The 16,487-nt window shown below is 30.1% G+C and overlaps 1 protein-coding gene across 1 annotated transcript in view; it reads left to right on the forward strand.

The window, feature by feature from the left end:
* Positions 1 to 6,277: 6,277 nt before the first annotated feature.
* The window catches only part of LOC129952656 (ras-related protein Rab-23), a 73,921-nt gene continuing 63,711 nt past the window's right edge, over positions 6,278 to 16,487 (forward strand). The window contains exon 1 of the mRNA XM_056065400.1: positions 6,278 to 7,112. The gene's annotated coding sequence lies outside the window, so the exon portion shown is untranslated. The remainder of the gene's footprint in view (positions 7,113 to 16,487) is intronic.

Below are 16,487 nucleotides of genomic sequence, written 5' to 3' on the forward strand. Positions count from 1 at the left end.
TCAAAAGCAATACAAAGGGTTTGAAAAGTTTTTTGCTTATTTGTGTTCTCAGCTGGAGACAGACAAAAAAATTTTGGTTAAACCTAAATATCTTACGAACCAAAAACGCTAGAGACTTGAATTAAATTTTATATAATAAACTGTAACGTGATCTCAAAGAAGTATATTTTTTGAAAAAAATCTATTTAACGTTTTTTTTCTAAATCAAAAAAACTGAAAAAAAAAAATTTGTCACCTCCTAAATTTAACGACTAACATATGATTTCATCTCCAAAACAATTTTGAGCAACGGAAAATAATGTTTTTGAAATCTGATAAAATTTTGAAAAAAATCGAATTGACAGTTTTTTTTATAAAAAATAAAATTCTAAAAAAAACATTACTCAAAGTTCGTAAAAATTAAATAACGATTCAAATATCTTTTCAAAAACTTAAAATTTAGGCTTCAAACTTATTTTATCTTACAAGAAATATTGTTTTCAACATTCAATAAAATTTTGATAAAAATCGAATTGTCAGTTTTTTTACAAAACATAAAAACCTAAAAAAAAATTAATAAAAGTTGGTAAAAATTGATTTTCGACTCAAATATCTTTTCAAATCTTTGAGATATTGGCTTTAATTTACTTTTATCTTTCAAAAAATATTGTTTTCAACATTTGATAAAATTTTGAGAAAAATCGAATTGACAGTTTTTTTTACAAAAAATTGAAAACCGAACAAAAATTAACAAAAGTTGGTAAAAATTGAATATGGATTCAAATATCTTTTCAAAAACTTGAAAGTTAGACTTCAAACTTATTTTATCTTATAAGAAATATTGTTTTAAGCATTCTGAAAGATGTTGAGAAAAATCAAATTGACAGTTTTTTTACAAAAAATAAAAACCTTAAAAAAAAAATGTATAAAAGTTTGTAAAAAATGATTTTCGACTCAAATATCTTTTCAAAAATTGTAGATATCGGCTTTTAACTACTTTTATCTTTCAAAAAATATTGTTGTTAACATTTAATAAAATTTTGAAAAAAATCGAATTTATAGTTTTTGTACAAAAAATTAAATACCTAAAAAAAATTTAACAAAAGTTGGTAAAAATTGATTTTCGACTTAAATATCTTTTCAAAACTTTGAGATATTGGCTTTAATTTACTTTTATCTTTCAAAAAATATTGTTGTTAACATTCAGTAGCGTTTTGAAAAAAATCGAATTGACAGTTTTTTTACAAAAAATTGAAAACCGAACAAAAATTAACGAAAAATGGTAAAAAATGTTTTTCGACTCAAATATCTTCTCAAAATTTTTATATAATAGCTTCTGAATAATTTCTACTTATAAGAAATATTGTTTTCAACATTATGACAAATTTTGAGAAAAATTGAATTGACAGTTTTTTTTACAAAAATAAAAACCTAACAAAAATATTAATAAAAGTTGGTAAAAATTGATTTTCGACTCAAATATCTTTTTAAAAATTTAAAATATTGGCTTCAAACTTATTTTATTTCACAGAAAATATTGTTTTCAATATTCAGTAATTTTTATATAAAAATCCAACAGTCCGTTTTTTCATAAAAAATGAATTCTATTCATACGAGTACATTTATGGAAAAACTTTTAAGCAAGACAAATCGACAGACGGGATGGGAAGTTATCAGTGTGGGTCGCATCCCAGCCTCTTTTTTTAAATTGCTATGGTAAAAAAACCACCCACGCAATTTTCTTAAGAGCCCTTTCTGCATCTTTCTGCCTTATTATCTGTATAACAAAATGTATTTGAAGTCGATATCTCCTCTGGTTCTTGAGCTATGGACGACGAAAAAAATGTCGCGAACGTACGGACGTACGTACACACGCACGCACAGACATCTTTCTAAAAATCTTTTATTTCGACTCTAGGGACCTTGAAACGTCGAGAAATGTCAAAATTTTCAATTTGACAAATCGGACCCATTACAATAACTTCCTATGGGAAGTTAATAAGTATGTTGAGACAATTCGGGGTTTTCCGGGCAGGCGTGCATAATAAAAAAGGAGACATTTATTCTAATTCTAAGAGGATACAACTGTTTGGAGATCATCGTGTAGTACACAATTCCTTTTGCAACAAATATTATAAATTTTTTTGCTCAAAGATAAAGTGGATTTTTAACTTGCAATCTAAATTTTGGTAAGTGAAGTATTTAATACATTTGTGAATGATTTTTTTGACTTAAGTGCTTTTATCAAAAAAAATTTCTTCAGTTTTTCATTAACTAAGATGTTTTTAGGTCGGTTTAACTGTTATTGTGTTTTTATTTGTATTCTTTTTTGTATTTATCGAATATGGTTAAACATCTTGAATCAATAAACTTAAGAAAAGTAAATGTAGAAAAAGTTTTGTTGTAAAATATCTTAAGTTGACATGAGCGGTTTTATTTTTTTTTGATTAATATCGAAACTAAAAACAACTTATAATATATTTAACCATAACCATTTTTTCCTAATATCTAATAAATAAAATAAATTGCTACTTAAGACGAATCATGTTCTACTTACGTTGTTTTACCTTTTAAAAAAAACCACTATTAATATACTTAAGTTATTTTACCAAGGGTCAGAACTTTCATGTTTTAAAAGCTTTATCAACGAAGGTTAAAAAAGAATTGAATTGTTTGTGAACAGAATATATACAAAAAATATAAAAAGCTGGAACCATTCAAGTCGACTTAACATCCTTTACCTTTTGGGCACAGAAGTGATGATGGAATATTGTTTTTATTTTTAAATCGATTTCAGCATTCACAATTGTTTTTGTTTTATGTGCAAAGTGACTTCAACAAAAATAGGAAACACTTAATCTAAATAGTCTTTTGCATTGCTATGTCTTTTGTGGCCATATTGTGAGTACCTACAGTTATCCAGATAGAAAGTTTTTTATGCTTTCCAATTTTCTGACTTTATTTCCTTTCTGAACGTGACCATGGTATATTACCAATTTTGAAAGCTTTAAAAAAGAATTATAATAAATATTGTTGCATCTCATTATTGATGAGTTTTAAATTTATATAAATCTATTACATTTATATAAGAATATAATTTGAACCTTCATTGATATGGGATCGAAATTATTTTCAAGTGGTTTTTGAAAATCAAAAATTCTATATTAAAATGTTTAAGGAGGAAAAGATGTGTATTACGGAACCCAAAAACAGGTCGATTAGATAATTATTTGCAATAAATAAATAAAATAATGTTCTTTCTGTAGAATCATTTTTAGAACCTTAAAAATGTAGATTATTAAAGTTAAATGGTCGAGTGTTGTTGATTAATTACAGACGTTCAAGTCTTTAATTCTTTTAAATGTAATGTGAAGCTAAAACATGAAACTAGCGAAGTAGAGTTTAAGGCTTTTAGACAATCTAAAGATGATTGTGTCGTCCTTTCGGGATTTTTTTTAGAAATATTACAAAGCAAATCGAGGTTACAGAAATGGGAATCTATTACACATACGGATGTGCTTTTGCGATAACGTTTTCTAGCTTTAATAGTCCACGGCCAAAGTAACAGCTCCTGTTATCTTTTAATTATAATGACCTAATTATTTTTGTTTGATAATAAAGGGTGATTAAATTGTATGTCCTAATGTTGAATGTGAACTACACTTAAATGTCAAGTTTTTCTCTGCATTTTCTTTGACATTTCTCAATTTCAGACTAGCTCTATTTGAACCATTGGGAGATACACAATCGGGCAATGCGTTCAAGTCATTATGGCTGAAACACAAACACGCTTCAGCTTCGGCTTCGCCTGACGTTTACGAGTTCAGCCATAGGAATTCAATGCATGCTATCACAATGGAGCTTCAACCTCACGTTTCGTTTGACAATCGTAAGGAAAAGAACGTAATGTAACGTAATTTTACTCCAAACTGAAGCTCTAGTTCAATTATTTGAACATTTGCTTTATTTGACAGCTCAACAGCTGTAAAAAAATGCCAACAAACAAAATATTTGCTCTTTGGAGGGATGAAATAATAGAAATGTCATTCAAAGCAACTTCGAAGTAGGCCCACCGTAACGCAAACGAAGCCGAAGCTGAAGCGTGTTTGTGATTCAACCATTAGGCTTGTTATGAAAATGGACGTTCAAATCATGATTTTTTCGGTCAATTCAATCATACAAATGTGCGTAAAATCGTGTAAAAATTTGAGCAAATTGGGTCTGTAGAAGATGTGGTGCTCGTTCAGCTTGTACAGCAGAAAATATTGCTGCTGTTCACAATAGTGTGGTTGAAAAGCAGTCCACCTTAACTTATCATCACGTCGTGCCCAAAAGTTGCACCTCCACCCTCGTTTGTTGATGAACATTATGTCTTACAAGGAGTAATTGACTCAAGAACTAGAACCTCTTGTCAAATTCAAGCGTCGTCAATGGTCAGAATGGTGGCAAGAATTGGCAACAGTGTATGATCTATTTTCGAAGAAAATTATCTTCAGCGATGAGGTATATTTTCAACTCAGTGGATTCTTCAATAAGTAAAATTGCCGAAATTGGTCAAATAATAATCAAAGAGTTATTGTCGAAAAACCAATGCATGCACAAAGAGTGACTATTTGGGCGGTTTTTTTGTACTGGCGTCATCAGGCAGTTACTCTGTAAATGGTGTTCGCTATCGTGAGGTGTAAACTAACTTTTTATGGCCAAAAGTGCAAATTAGAAGATATGGATGTTATCTATATGTGGTTTTTAACAAGACGGTGCCATTTGCAATACAGCTTGCCACATGGCTGTTCTGTACGACTAATTTAATGGTGCGGTAATATCAATGTGTCGATGTCAATGTGCTCCCAAGATTATGTAGTTTGACACCCTTCTTTTTTGGGGTTATTTAAAAAAAAAGGTGTCCGTCGATAAGCGAACCTTTTTTCACCTAAATTCAAGAAGCGAGTACTGAAAGGTTCTCTCAGCCATGAGCTTTTGGGAGATGATTTTCGAAGCCCTAGCGAACCTACTACAAAATTAAAAGACAGGAATTAATAGAATTCTAAATTGGACAACTGCTTAGGAGTGACTACAGCTTATATCCCTAAGATTCTTCAAGCATATTATCTTTTAAATAAAAAAAACTTCTATTAACAATTTGATACACTTATGAACATCTTTGTTTCACCTAAGTATCGTATGACGTGTTAAACGTAATAAAAAAAAATCTATCACTTTTTGCAAAATGTATAATAAGAACAAATTTTTGCAATTAAAATGCTTCAAATTCCCAACACTTGTTCTCATATCCTTACAAGACACATTATAAAATTTTAACTTCATATATTTTTACCTATACAATATATTTATAGAGCAGGGTATAGGGTACACTGTACGTAAGCATGTAAAGATATCTATGACATTTTACGTAAGATCTTTTAGCAACACCCCATAATTAAATGATGAGGTTGAACATGGTAGTCTCTCACTATACCTCAATCCCAACAATCCCAATCCCAACAACCACACCATGCAACATCCATCATGCATGCACCCTAACAATTTCGACTCGAATAACAAATTCACAACATTTATCCATCTATAGAAAGACGAGCAACCATAAACGAATGCTCATGTCCTCTATGGTCACACTTAGCTGATTCCATTCCCACAAGTTAACTTATACCTACCTCGCACTCGTATCTATCTATGTTCCAAGCAAAGTTTAAAGAGTATCTAACAGTGCAGACTAAGGAATGATGATCACATTGAACAGCAGAATGGAGTCTTTTGAAGTAGTCAAATGTTGTTGTTATTGTTTTTGTCACAAGCTACTAGTTTAACACAACATACCTTAGCTATCAACAAAAATGTTACTATAGTAAAGTTACATCTTACATGCAACTGCAAACCGAACCAAAATTAAAAACAAAACTAAAACTAAAACCAAACGAACTATTAAAAGATTCACATGCACAAAGAACTTATAATGGAACGCAATGGTAAAAAGAAACTCAAAAATCAAAAGAGCTGAGGTTCAAACTTTAACACAACACAAAACAAAACAACAGGTAGATTGGTTACCTATGTACAAGATACACCTGAGCAGAGAACAGAGTCAGAGTAAGAAAATTCATGTGTACTCGTATGAAAAGATTGGTGTATCTTAAAATTATTTTTCTACTTCTTCTTTCTCTTCCTCTTCTTCTTCTACTTCTTTTCTGAGTTGTTTTCTTGTTGATTTTCATTTTTAAGGCCGGGGTTCGACTGGGAGAGATGAAAACTACCAAGTCTCAGTTCAGTTTAAACTTTGCGATCGTCGCGTTAGTCGGTTCTATGGAATAATAACAAAAGAGCCTTTATTGAGTTCGGTTGGAATGATTTTATAAAATATAAAAATTTAAATAATTTGTATCTGAATACGGAGTTCAATAGTTTCTCCAACAATTTTTTGAAAAAATTTGCATCGAAAAAGTGAAAACTCTGCCAAAGAAAACTCGCTTCTGGAAGATTTTCAATGATGAAGATCATCAGTGAGGAAGGCAAAGATCGTATTTGATCGTCATCGTCGTCGTCTTCGTCTTCGTCATAGCCATTGGCTTTTGGTTTTATTATTTTTCCTTCATTATAGTTTATCTACTCGTATCTATCCATCAACCAACATACACTTCCATCTAAAACAACTGAAAAAAGAGAAAATTAAATATAAAAATAGTTGGATTAATATATTTTTATTATTATTCTTGTATGTGCCGTGGTTCGTGAGAGTGTAGCATGTGTACATAACGTATTTGAAAAATTAAGAAGATACAAGAAATGTCTATAAAAGGAAGAAGTTATAAAATAATAAAAAATATCTAAGTCTAAGAGAGAAGTGATTAAGATTGTTTTTCTTTTTTTTTGTACTTGGTGTTGTTGTTTTAGTTCTTTCTTTTGTGTTTGATTTTTATTAAAGTGTTGAATTTAAAAAAAAAAACGTTCCTTCCTTCCTTCCTTGAGAGTGGTTAGTGGCAAGATTAAAATAATTCTATGTCCATTAGATACTCAGATATAAAAGGAAGATCATTCTCTACTTAACTCTAGCATAGAATCATCCAATTGAAAATACATATTCACCTGTGGCTTTTATCTGCATATACATATGGGAACAGGTGAGTGCTGTTTTATGTGTTTTCCTATAAATAGTGTTTCATTTGGAAGCACTAAAGTTGTTACATTATTTTTTAAGAGTTGAGTTTATTTCAGTGAAGAATTTAGAATGATGGAGTATTTTAAGAATAATATTACTGCCTTTATAAGTTGGAATTTCGAGTAGAGTTTATTCGTGCATTAACATATTGTTTCGGAAGCTTATTGGCAAGAGTCTAGATATTTGGTTTTTAATAAAATATGAATTTAAATTGAGGAAACTTTAGCTATGAAATTACGATGGTAGTGTGTTAAGGAAAATTAAGTTAAGTTAAGTTATTTTTGATTTTGTAAAATGAAACAATGTTTATTTTACTTTGTTATTAAATAAAAACAAAATTGGTAGCTCTTATTTCAAAAAAAGTAAGGAGGTAGTTAAAACCCCAACAAAATAAACTTTTAAAACTTGGCTTTTCCTATGCGTCCAGGAAAATAATATAGAAAACTCTTTTCTGACAGAACTGAATTTAAAGCTAAGCACTTAATAAAAAAGTCCTCTCAAAACCAACTTTGTAGTGCTCTTAACAAACTTTCAAATAAATGATAGCCAAAACAAATTATTCAACGCATAAAATTTGCAAAATCTCATCGATTCTTTATTTGAAACGTTAGATTGGTCCATGACATTTACTTTTTAAAGATAATTTCATTTAAATGTTGACCGCGGCTGCGTCTTAGGTGGTCCATTCGGAAAGTCCAGTTTTGGGTAACTTTTTCGAGCATTTCGGCCGGAATAGCCCGAATTTCTTCGGAAATGTTGTCTTCCAAAGCTGGAATAGTTGCTGGCTTATTTGTGTAGACTTTAGACTTGACGTAGCCCCACAAAAAATAGTCTAAATGCGTCAAATCGTATGGCCAACTTACCGGTCCATTCCTTGAGATGAATTGTTCTCCGAAGTTTTGCCTCAAAATGGCCATAGAATCGCGAGCTGTGTGGCATGTAGCGCCATCTTGTTGAAACCACATGTCAACCAAGTTCAGTTCTTCCATTTTTGGCAACAAAAAGTTTGTTAGCATTGAACGATAGCGATCGCCATTCACCGTAACGTTGCGTCCAACAGCATCTTTGAAACGGTCCAATGATTCCACCAGCGTACAAACCACACCAAACAGTGCATTTTTCGGGATGCATGGGCAGTTCTTGAACGGCTTCTGGTTGCTCTTCACTCCAAATGCGGCAATTTTGCTTATTTACGTAGCCATTCAACCAGAAATGAGCCTCATCGCTGAACAAAATTTGTCGATAAAAAAGCGGATTTTCTGCCAACTTTTCTAGGGCCCATTCACTGAAAATTGGACGTTGTGGCAGATCGTTCGGCTTCAGTTCTTGCACGAGCTGTATTTTATACGGTTTTACACCAAGATCTTTGAGTAAAATCTTCCATGTGGTAGAATAACACAAACCCAATTGCTGCGAACGGCGACGAATCGACATTTCACGGTCTTCAGCAACACTCTCAGAAACAGACGCAATATTCTCTTCTGTACGCACTGTACGCATTCGTGTGGTTGGTTTAATGTCCAATAAAGTAAACTGAGTGCGAAACTTGGTCACAATCGCATTAATTGTTTGCTCACTTGGTCGATTATGTAGACCATAAATCGGACGTAAAGCGCGAAACACATTTCGAACCGAACACTGATTTTGGTAATAAAATTCAATGATTTGCAAGCGTTGCTCGTTAGTAAGTCTATTCATGATGAAATGTCAAAGCATACTGAGCATCTTTCTCTTTGCCACCATGTCTGAAATCCCGCGTGATCTGTCAAATACTAATGCATGAAAATCCTAACCTAAAAAAAATCACCCTTTATATTTACAGACGTTATTAATACCCGTGTTTTGTTGCAACATCTATCAACAGTAAAGTAGGATTTTACACGAATAACAAAAACAATATCCATAGTGATAATAACACCGATAAAAGTTAGAGTAGAATCTCACTATGGATAGGTTTTTAACATTTTCATTTCGTTCTCAAATGTTGGTACGATTGATACTGTATTTGTATCTCGATGGCTGTGTTCGTTGAGTAGTTCTGCATTTGGAATCATGTGTGTTTTCCATTGCGGAAAAAACGAATCTATTAGTGTTGATATTATTTAGTTTTGTTAGTGAAAATGGACTAACTGGGCTTATTTTGCAAGAAAAAACAATAGAAAAGAGATTTATGTTTTGTTATGTTTCCAAAAAAGGTTTATCTCAGTTTAGAATCAATAAATCTCAACTCGATTCAGGTATATAAAGAATTGAGGCGAGCTTCAAGCTCGCTTCAACACAACATGTTAATGTAGGAGTCTACGAACAAACCCCCTTTTTGAAGCTTTTTATTATTATTTTGACAGATCTTCTTTCAGTTGTACCAATTTTTAAATACAAAAATCTATATGAAATGCGAACAAAATGCACGTAATATTTAGGATTTTACACGAATAACAAAAATAATATCCATAGTATGAAAACTACCGATAAAAGTTAAAGTAGAATCTTACTACAGATGGGTTTTTAACATTTATATGAGTCTCGAATGGATCTTATGTGATTTCGTTCTCAAATGTTGGTACGACTGATATTGCATTCGTATCTCGATGGTTGTGTTCGTTAGGTAGTTGTGCATTTGGAATCATGTGTTTTCCATTGGGGAAAAATATCAATCTGTTACTATTGATATTATTTAGTTTTGTTAATGAAAATGGGCTAACCGGGCTTATTTTGCTAGAATAGAAAAGATAATAAAGTTTGGTATGTTTCCACTAAAGGTTTACCTCAGTTTAGATTAAATAAAGCATTTTGGTGTGTTCACAGCACAAGAATATTTAAAAATGATTAAGTTGGACTGCACTTTCTAAAATGCAAAAGGTGTTTCGATGTTTCTTATACACTACCTACTCCATGTGCAATTTTTAATTTGATTTAAATAAAACTATATTTCTTTTACACAAACATGCAAATAAACCGACCATAATGCATTATATCTGACCATTTTCTTCACAAATTTTGAATAAACTCCAATTCCCGACCGGATTCGAGTCAAATCAAGCTCATTTCAACTCGATTCAGTTATATAAAGAATTGATACGAGCTTCAATCATTCAATATTTTGCAATGGTTTTTAAGTTATCAAATGTCAAAATATGACAGGCTTAAAAAATGACAGCTGTTCAGAATTGTATAGAGCTCAAAAAGCGTACATGAACATACAATTTATACAAAGAAAGGCGTGAGTGGTTTGTGTTGAAACTATAAAGTTTTAAAAAAATTGATCTTGAATATTTCTAAGTTGAATGAAACTGTAATTAACAAAATTTGATGCTAATACGAAAAGTTATCATTTTAAAATTAAGTGCATGACATAATGTTGAACCAAAAAAGAAACACTTTGTGGGAACTAGAGGCATATTTATAAATCTGTGCAAAAAATGCAAAGGCTCTTAAGTCGACTTATGTGATTTCAGTTTATTATACTTTTTTTAACTTCCCATAGGAAGTTATTGTAATGGGTCCGATTTGACAAATTGAAAATTTTGACATTTTTAGAAAGATGTCTGCGTGCGTGTGTACGTTTGTACGTTTGTACGTCCGTACGTCCGTACGTTCGCGACGTTTTTTTTTTGTCGTCCATAGCTCAAGAACCAGAAGAGGTATCGACTTCAAATAAATTTTGTTATACAGATAATAAGGCAGAAAGATGCAGAAAGGACTCTTAAGAAAATTGCGTGGGTGGTTTTTTTACCATAGCAGTTAGAAAAAAAGGTGAAAATTTTGGTTAACCTTAAATATCTTACGAACCAAAAACGCTAGAGACTTGAATTAAATTTTATATAATATATTGTAACGTGATACCAAACAGGTATATTTTTTGAAAAAAATAAACATAACGGTTTTTTTTATAAATCAATAAAACTGAAAAAAAAAAATTTGTCACCTCCAAAATTTTACGACTGAAATATGATTTCATCTCTAAAACAATTTTGTGCAACGAAGAATAATGTTTTTGACATCTGATAAAATTTTGAGAAAAATCGAATTGACAGTTTTTTTTACAAAAAATAAAAACCTAAAAAAAATGTATAAAAGTTGGTAAAAATTGAATTTCGACTCAAATATCTTTTCAAAACTTTGAGATATTGGCTTTGATTTACTTTTATCTTTCAAAACATTTTGTTGTCAACATTCAGTTAAAGTTTGAAAAAAATCGATTTGACAGTTTTTGTACAAAAAATTAAAAACCGAAAAAAAAATTAACAAAAGTTCGTAAAAAATGATTTTCGACTCAAATATCTTTTAAAAACTTAGATAATAGGTTCTAACTAATTTTTTCTTTCAAGAAATATTGTTTTCAACATTAGGACAAATTTTGAGAAAAATCAAATTGACAGTTTTTTTACAAAAAATAAAAACCTGAAAAAAAAGTATAAAAGTTGGTAAAAATTGTTTTTCGACTCAAATATCTCTTCAAAACTTTTAAATATTGGCTTCAAACTAATTTTATCTTATAAGAAATATTGTTTTCAACATTTGGTGAAATTTTAAAAAAAATCGAATTGACAGTTTTTTTTACAAAAAATAAAAACCTAAAAAAAAATGTATAAAAGTTGGTAAAAATTGAATTTCGACTCAAATATCTTTTCAAAACTTTGAGATATTGGCTTTGATTTACTTTTATCTTTCAAAACATTTTGTTGTCAACATTCAGTTTAAGTTTGAAAAAAATCGAATTGACAGTTTTTGTACACAAAATTAAAAACCGAAAAAAAAATTAACAAAAGTTTGTAAAAAATGATTTTCGACTCAAATATCTTTTAAAAACTTTGAGATAATAGGTTCTAACTAATTTTTTCTTTTAAGAAATATTGTTTTCAATATTAGGACAAATTTTGAGAAAAATCAAATTGACAGTTTTTTTACAAAAAATAAAAACCTGAAAAAAAAGTATAAAAGTTGGTAAAAATTGTTTTTCGACTCAAATATCTCTTCAAAACTTTTAAATATTGGCTTCAAACTAATTTTATCTTATAAGAAATATTGTTTTCAACATTTGGTAAAATTTTTAAAAAAAATCGAATTGACGGTTTTTTTACAAAAAATAAAACTCTAAAAAAACAATACCTACTAAAACTTGGTAAAAATTTACTTTCGGCTCAAATAGCTTTTCAAAAATTAAAAATATTGGCTTCAAACTTATTTTATTTCAGAGAAAATATTGTTTTCAATATTCAGTAATTTTTATATAAAAATCCAACAGTCCGTATTTTTCATACAAAATAAAATCTACAAAAAGTAGTGCGCTAATTTGGTAAAAATACATATAGACAAACTTTTAAGCAAGACAAATCGACAGACGGGATGGGAAGTTATCAGTGTGGGTCGCATCCCAGCCTCTTTTTTATATATATTCTGTCTACAAACTATTTCTCTATTTTACCCTCGTTGATAAATCCGAAAGCTAAGACCTTTTGTTAAATAAATAAAGTTTAATTCGTAGGGTTTTGCCAAAGGTAAAACACCTTAAGTAGAGAATAATTAGTCTTATGTAACAGTTTATTTTATATATCAGATAAAAGGCACAAATGATTTTGGGAAATATCTTTTGTGTTTTAATGTTCCATACTAATCAACAAAGTGATATCCATTATGTCAACTTAAGATATTTTACCACAAAGCTTCTTCTGTATTTACATTTCTTATATTGATTCAAGATTTTTTACCATATTTGATAAATAAAAAAAAAGAAGGTTAAACCGACCTTAGAACATCATAATAAATGAAAAACTGTAAAAGTTATTTTAGTAAGAACACTTAAGTCAAAAAAAACATTAATAAATGTATTAAATACTCCACTTATCAAAACTTAATTTTTCTCTTTAAATAATTGTATGTATATAAAGGCAAAATTATTGAATATTGTATTTTCATATGTTCTCAATTTTTTATAAAACAATTATTGCAAGTTAAAAATAAGCTTTATACAAAATTATAACAAAAGCCTTAAGCTTTTACCATTTAGAACATAGATATTTTTTAAGACAATACAAAAAATCCCCCTTAAAGATTCAATCTGGCAATACTCTATTTAGAGTTAATGGCTGTGTTCAATCTCGTTTTGGATAGGGTGTCTTGGATAGGTGGATTTTTAGATACCTTGTTGAACGAGTTGGATAGCTGTATTAAGATAGCTGTCAAAAAACAAAAACAACTTTCAGCTGTTCACAAAAACTGTTGTAAGATAAAACATTTAATGAATAATTCAACTGATTCGTCGGATGATGATGAATTGATAGGTGCTTAACAATTAAATAAATAAGATATAACCTTCTGAAATTCAGAGGCAAGCAGCTTCTTTATCGTCTATTATCTACAGAACATCCTCAAATACATCTTGAACTAACATTTTGTATCTTTTTACTAACCAATAAATGCAAAAGGCTGAAATCAATGTTCAAGTTTCTTGAAATTCAACCATGTGTTGAATCAGCTGTTCTGTCAGATACATACATACTCCAGAAATTCTTGGATACCTTTGGATTTAGATTAGACATCTCAGCTGTTTTTGATTAGCTATTATTTTACACGTAAAACACCAAACAAAAAGGTATCCGGATACCCTATCTGCCTGAGATTGAACGCAGCCAATCTTTTTGACAACTGTCACTGTCATGAGCCTTTTATATCGTTTTATATCTTGTTGGAAATCACACTATCTAAACGATTTTCACAAATTACTATTCCTAATAATTTGCAAAAGTTAAAATCACGGAATGACAATTTTAACTTTTAGCAATTTACTTTATCAGTATGAAATCTGTACAATCTAATAAGAGCCGTGAATGGAATAGTCGAGTATAAAGTTTGGAATTCCATGAACTGTCTTTAAAATTTGGCACCAATGTTAAATTAAAGAATTCATAGGCTTTTTTTCACACTATACAGTTTTGGCCGTACGGCATAAACCGATCAATGGCTAATTACACATAATACGGTTTTGATCGTACGGTAAAACACGAAATATGCAGGGTTCCTGTGTTTAGTATACTTTTTTACAGGTTTAGTTCGAACTCTGCCGCACGAATAAAATCGTATGATGTGAAAACATGCATTTCGCCACTAAACTTATCGCGCCGTCCGGCTGCCGTATACTGTAGTGTCAGCAGACGGTTGCTACACGTCTTGGCGCCGCGCCGGCATTTTGCAGCAACCGTATAATATGAAAGCGTATATGATCTTCTTCGTGCATATAACAAAATGTCACCGTCCGGTTTTTTGCCGTACGGTTAAAACCGTATAGTGTAAAATAAGCCTAAACATTTCGGTTCTCAGTTGTGACCATTTTTTTGAGTAAACGCATTATTTCAACAATTTCAATGCATTGTTATAGCCTTTATAGTTACATTTTTATTTATTGTTAAATTTTTATAGTAATTTTTTCAAATGAGAAATATCTAAGAATTACACCTTTAGAAGTGACATCTGCCTTAAGTTGTTCGTGGCTTAGGTTAAAGAGAATAATATGATCAAGATTCTTTTTGAAAGAAAGGTATAAGTTGTGTGTGTTAAGATATTTCTAAACCGAATGAGAGCAGAATCAATATGATTCTATCCTCCTACGCACATACAAATATTATGTGTGTAATAAGTTTAAAACAAAAAAGGGCAAAATGTGTGGGATCTGTGACATTGAAATCTGAAGTCAATAATTTGGTTTGACAATTATTTATGTATCAAAATCAAAAATGGGGTGGCGCAACAGTCCGTTGTGAACCAGGGCCTAGTGACTTACAACTCTCAACCATTCCTGTGTGCGAGTAATGTTGTCAGGAATGGAGGGGACCTACAATTTTATGCCGAATCCGAACGGCTAGTTTGAGAAAGCACTTTTTCATGACAAGAATTACTCTTGAAGGATTTGTCAATTCCTCGCAAGAGGCAGTACCCGCGAAAATTTTTTTTTTTTTTAAATTAAGGTGGCACAGGCAGGGATTGAACCCAAGACCCTTTGCATGACAGTCCAACGCACTAACCATCATGCCACGGGTACTACTTATTTATGTATGTTCTTGGTTAATTCATTAGGATATGATTCTATTCTTACCCAATTATTTTATACTTTTATCTTAGGAGCAATGAAGACTTTTCAGAATAAAATTTGTATTTATGATAATGAAATCAATGTTTTTAATTAAAATATGAAAAAATATGTTTATAATCTGATTAAGCTCTTGCTTTCGCTTTATTCTTAGTAAAAGTTATACATTTAGTGTCTGGTGCTTTAACACAACAAGAACAGCTGATAGCTTTACATATTTATTAACATTTTCAAATAGAAGTTATTTTCTTATTTTCCATTTTACTGTGCATAGAAAATATCTTTTCGTAGCTAAGAAATGTTAATTACGATTTTATGGATATTTGGAAATTAAAATAACACAAAATTCAAAATCTCTCATGTAAAAATCTTTTCTCCTATATTTTGTATTTATTTTTATAACTTTAAGCTCATTAAAATATCATAGTTAAACAATTAAGACCAGTTAGCACCAAAAAGATTGAAATTCGAGCATCTTTCAAGTAAAAAGACGACTTGAGCAGGTTCTATTTTATATTTTTTACATTTTTTTCATCCATAAATTTGAAAATAGAACAAAAGTAGAAAAAGGAAAAAGAGAGAAAGGTACAATATGTCTTTAAATAGAAAAAAAAGATTTATTAAGAATGCATATATTTTTTAATTAGATGAAATATATACAAAATTAAGTTATACAATTAAGGGTATACCAGGCAAGCTCATTTCTATAGCTGGAATTCTTTTAAAAAGATTTTAAGAAGTGACTGTAGGTTAGTTATTATTCTTTAAGGTCAATAAACCTCTAATTTGTCTTAAGAAATATACATATATATACTGTTGTAATTAATTGGTGAAGGAGATGGTCTTAAATCAGTTTATTTAATTGATTACTTACAAACTATTTCCCTGCTTAACAGATATTTAAGACACGTATAGCTTTATACATGTTTTAAGGCAAGTTTTTGAAATTAATTCAATGAAACGATAAAACGATAAGTTCGCATAATTTTTTGTTTACTTCATTAAGATTTTGCAATTCTAATTTTAGGTAATTCAAGAAGTACTTTTTTAAAATCTTAATGACGATCTTCTTCAATAAAAATCAACGCATGCTAACTTTGTACTAACGCAAAAATATAATTATTTGGATATAACATTTCCTTATATAAATGGAATAATGAATTCTAATACCTAAATTTAATTGACCTACAATTATTATTGTTGTTTATATTTCAAGAGAGACTCAACAACCAAATTGTAATTAAGCAAGAACCC

This window comes from Eupeodes corollae, chromosome 3 (genome assembly GCF_945859685.1).
Source record: "Eupeodes corollae chromosome 3, idEupCoro1.1, whole genome shotgun sequence".
In the NCBI taxonomy this organism is placed as follows: domain Eukaryota; kingdom Metazoa; phylum Arthropoda; class Insecta; order Diptera; family Syrphidae; genus Eupeodes; species Eupeodes corollae.